Consider the following 4,909-nt stretch of genomic DNA (forward strand, 5'->3'; position numbering starts at 1 on the left):
TTGCATTCATATATCACTAAGGATATACAGGATGGCACTCTTTACAGATGGTAACAGAGGTTGTGAAATTCCTCTTCCCTGAAAGTTCATCAGAGCCCTTGGCTGGATGCATTTTGAAAGAGTAGAATTTAAAATTAAAAGGCTGGCTAGCATTTAGTGGCTAACATTAAGAAGAAGAAGAGAAGAAGAAGAAGAGATTGGATTTATACCCCGCCCTTCACTACCCAAGGGAGTCTCAGAGCGGCTTACAAACTCCTTTCCCTTCCCCTCCCCACAACAGACACCCTGTGAGGTGGGTGGGGCTGAGAGAGCTCTGACACAAACTGCTCTTTCAGGAACAGCTGTGCCAGAGCTTGTGACTGACCCAAGGTCACATCAGCAGGTGCAAGTGGAGGAGTGGGGAATCAAACCCGGTTCTCCCAGATTAGAGTCCGCACACTTAACCACTACACCAAACTGGCTCTACACCAAGCTGTAGAGCTCACTGTATTCTACTATATTTTAAAAATGTATTGTTACTCATCCTGAGCCTTTGGGATAGAGCAAGACATGAGCTAAAATAAATAGGGAGACCTGCATCGTCCCAGATGAGCAAGTCAGGATGTACGCTTGCGTTGTCAAAATAAATAGGGAGACCTGCATCGTCCCAGATGAGCAAGTCAGGATGTACGCTTGCGTTGTCACTTAATGGAGCACAAAAGTAAAACCTGTAACGACAAGTTCTGAAGGGGATCACATACAAAAATGAGGCCAGGAATCCAGGCTAATCACAGGTTAATGTGGGACACTACCATGTGATTAAGTGCAAAGAGCTCTTCAGGGGGAGAACAAAAACTGTCCTGGGATGTTTCACACTCAGGGTGGTCTCTTCTAAAAAGAAAGCTAGAAGAATAGCAGATAGAGAGCTGCCTCAAGTGTTTGCTTCATTCTAGTGAACCATCCTGATACTTTGTGGTTCCACCTATGGGTGGAATTCACTATCCTGTGTCATGAAAGACACCATATGGAACATATCATGGTCCCTTGTGAATGACAAAGACCACAGGAAAAAGTGGAAGAAGCAGAGGAAGGGATTACATATAACACAACCAGCATACACATAAAATTCCAGATTAACTGATCAAGAATAACAGCCACACCTTGATTCCATGCAGACAGCTGCATAAAGTGGATTTGCAAACCGCACATCACATGAATCAAAGGATTTTTAAAAGTCTACCCCCTTATTGTCTTTAACCGTCTTGATTTTAAGTGCAAAAGAGTTATAGAGACTCTAAAGGGACGCTTAATCCACACTAAATGAACCTGTTCTGTCCTCCCCCCCCCCCCACTGAAACCATAGGCCACACACTAAACCAGTTTAAGGGGGGCAGAATTCCTGTATCATGGGTTCCCCCCCCCTTTGTGGTATCAGTAAGAACTTCGAAGGAAAACTGTTTAACCCTAAAGGTGTGGCAAACTCATATTCACTGGGGTAAATTATCAGGGTGCTTGACAGCAAGAGAATATGTAATGCCACTAGTTCAGCTTCTACTCGATAAATCCAAAGGGGGAAAGAGAGAGAGCGTGCAGGCACGCAAACACACACCAAAAAAAACTATAATGTGTTCCGGTTTATCCAGATCTACGACTAATTAGAAAACTATCCCGGAATGAATGTCACAATATTAAGTTCTCCAGGAGGCAACCTCTGCATGAACAAAAGTTCTCAAGCAAATCGGTTACCATTTCACATGCCGAATCGTTTTATTGCGCAGACCCTTTACTACGCAGTTGCAATAAAGAATCGCCTTCACCGGGAAAAGAAGTCTCCCCCCACCCCAGCCTCACAATTTAAATTTGACTCTTGGTTCTCTCTTGCTCTTGGGATATTCCACCTCTGCTGGGTTGAAAAATCTGCCATCTAGCCGTCTTTTTCGCCATCCCAAGACGCTAAGGCGATGGCGCGCCTTCGCCCGATCGCCTAAAGCGGCACTGCTACCCGGTACGTCTCCTTCACTATACAAACCTCGATTTCGAGATTTTCCTCCCAACAATATATCATCCGTCACTCTACGCTAGCCGGGCACCAAAGAGAACCCCGCTCAGCCCATTCCGGGCCACCGGTCGGAGATGAGCCAGAAACCACGTGCGAAAAATAAGGGGACTCAGTCGACTCTGGCGCAGGGTTTGGAGAAGGGGGAAAGGAATGCTGGTGGTGTCCGAAAAGAGCCAGGAACAAAGAACCACCCAGTCGGGCTGGACAGATCTCTACAGAAGCAGGACCCAACAAAGCTGCCCAGAGGAGTGCGACGGCCACTTCTGACTTACCATGTTTGCTGCTTAGAGCTCCGATCTCCAGACGGACCAGATAAGACTCGGCTCTTCTCACTCCGCCTGCAGCCCCTGAGTAAAGCTTTCCTTCCCTCGCTGAGATTTGAACACCCCACTGCAGGCACGGAGCCCGGGAGTCGCAGGCTATGCCGCTGGGGAGGAGACAAAATCCGGTCTGGATCTTTTCTGCATCTGCGCCTACTCACGTCTTAGAATGAAAAGGCTGTGCTTCTGTGCTCCAAGGACAGCAGTAAAGCACGGCCTGGAGTTTGTGTTCTCCCAGACCCAGCCTTCTGAGCCAAGGAGGAGAGGGCAGGGAAGGCTGCACCCTACCTGTGTATTTCTATATCCATTTATTGTGGGTGTAGCCCCACAGACTCAGGTGAGACTAGAACGGTCAACCAAATTGTCCCCTGGGAGCAAGAAATGTTACAGCTCCTGGACAGATTAGTTCAATGCCATTGAAGGTACTGAAAACAATGATTTATGTTTGTTTAAAAATTTTATTTGCATCATTTATGGTCCACCTTTCTCACTGGGACTCGAGGCAGATCACATAGTGCAAATGAATACAATTAACTGGATGGGATTTACAATGCACTAGAGTTTGGAGTACAGAAAGCTGAAAACAGCATGGAGTATGGAATGTGAAGAGGCATCAAAGGCCACAGTCTGAATAGCCTGGGCTCTTGCCCAGAGGAACTCTGTTAGGAGCAAGATACTGTGTGTGATTTAAATCAAAAACTGGAAATTGTTTTTATGATTTAAAAATTAGCACTTTGAACAGAGGTTGTCTGTAAGGACAGGGTTTAAATATGGTTAATTCCTGGGATATGTGGTGTGAATGGCCTTGTTTTCCAGATTTTAATTTTTAAAACTCATAATTTAATTTTGTGCCGCTCCAAGCATGACAAAAGAGTCTCATAAGGCTGAGGTTCCCTTTGAAAAAAACGAATGTCATCTATAGAGCTCAGTGACATCTGATGGATTGTATTTAAACATTAACCTTTGCTCAGCTATTATACCCCAGGGTAAGAAGTCTTGCTAAATTGCTGTTTTAAACCCTCAGTTTACCATCTGTAACATGGGACTAAGTTATGGTAAGGGCAGTGAAGTTCTCTTCTCATTCTTACAACAGCCTTGACCTGGATGGTCCAGGCTAGCCTGCTATGGTCAGATCTTGGAACCTAAGCAGGATTGGCCTGGCCAGTATTTGGCCGGGAGACCACCAGTGTTCCCTCTAAGCTGAGTTAGTGTGAGCTAGCTCACAGTTTTTTAGCCTCCAGCTCACACATTTTTGTCTTAGCTCAGGAAGGATGGCTCCGGAGCAAAGTAATTTATGCAGTAGCCAAATCGCTTGCTCACAACTTTAATGCCAGTAGCTCACAACGTAGAATTTTTGCACACAAGACTCCACAGCTTAGAGGGAACATTGGAGACCACCAAGGAAGCCCAGGGTCGCTACATGGAAGCAGACAATGGCAAACCACCTCTGAACATCTCTTGAAAACACTATGGGGTCGCCATTAGTTGGCTGTGATTTGATGGCACTTTCCACCACCACCAAGGCTCAGTGAACAGATTTTGTACTCTTCATTGATTTTGTGCACATAACAGCCATTAAAATCAAATGTATGCCCCCTCTGTGAAGATGCTGCAATCCCACAGAAGTGTTTGTGTTTGGATTATGGCAAATTGCTGGAGGCAGAAAATCCAGTAATCAGACAATAGTAAGGCCTGGTGCAGGGGTCAGGTGGTTGTTCCAGATGACAGGTGTTCAGTTACCACTACATTTACAATATTTTATTGTCTTTTAAATGTGATGGGAGGCACCATTTGGATTTTCTGCCTCAAGCACCATATCCTGGACTGTTCTTTGGGACAGCACTGAAAATACCACTCTGTTAAATAACACATTTCTCTTTACATTCAGACAACAAAAGTAGTAATGTTACAATTATGGGTGCACACAAGGATGCTTCCAGACCAGGTTGTTATACCTGAGCTCCTAAGAATGCTTCTACATGCCCATCTCTTTTGGGTGCAAAAGAGCACAGTTTGCCCAAACCATCCTGAATTTGGACTTCTTGGAATGACAGCACTGGAATTGCCCTGTCTTTGAAAGCACAAGAAACAATGGCTCCTAGCCTTGGGCAGAGACCACAAATCTAGAATGACTTACACCAGAACAAAGTCCAGTGGCACTTTTAAGACCAACAAAGTTTAATTCTGGGCATAAGCTTTCGTGTGCATACACACCACATCATACCCAGAATTAAACTTTGTTGGAGGTGCCACTAGACTCAAACTTTGTTCTATTGATAATGGATCTGCATCTACTTACACCAGAGTTATCACACACTTTCTGAAAATAACGGAACCATTGTAACTTTATACGGATGCCAGCCTCCAGCTGGGACCTGGGGATCCCCCAGAATTACCGCTCATCTCCAGACTACAGAGATCAGTTCCCTTGGAGAAAATAGATGCTTTGGAGGTCAACTCTATGGCATTGTACCCCACTGAGGTCCCTGTCTGTTCCAGGCTCTCCCCCCCCCCCATCTTCAGGAGTTTCCCAACCTGGATCTGGCAACCC

General features: G+C 45.4%; 1 protein-coding gene across 1 annotated transcript in view; it reads right to left on the minus strand.

The window, feature by feature from the left end:
• N4BP3 (NEDD4 binding protein 3) overlaps positions 1–2,416 on the minus strand; it is a 27,736-nt gene extending 25,320 nt beyond the window's left edge. Inside the window, exon 1 of the mRNA XM_015412522.1 lies at positions 2,311–2,416. The gene's annotated coding sequence lies outside the window, so the exon portion shown is untranslated. The remainder of the gene's footprint in view (positions 1–2,310) is intronic.
• Between the last annotated feature and the right edge of the window lie 2,493 nt (positions 2,417–4,909).

This window comes from Gekko japonicus, unplaced genomic scaffold, assembly GCF_001447785.1.
Source record: "Gekko japonicus isolate JY-2015 unplaced genomic scaffold, Gekko_japonicus_V1.1 scaffold100, whole genome shotgun sequence".
Taxonomy (NCBI): domain Eukaryota; kingdom Metazoa; phylum Chordata; class Lepidosauria; order Squamata; family Gekkonidae; genus Gekko; species Gekko japonicus.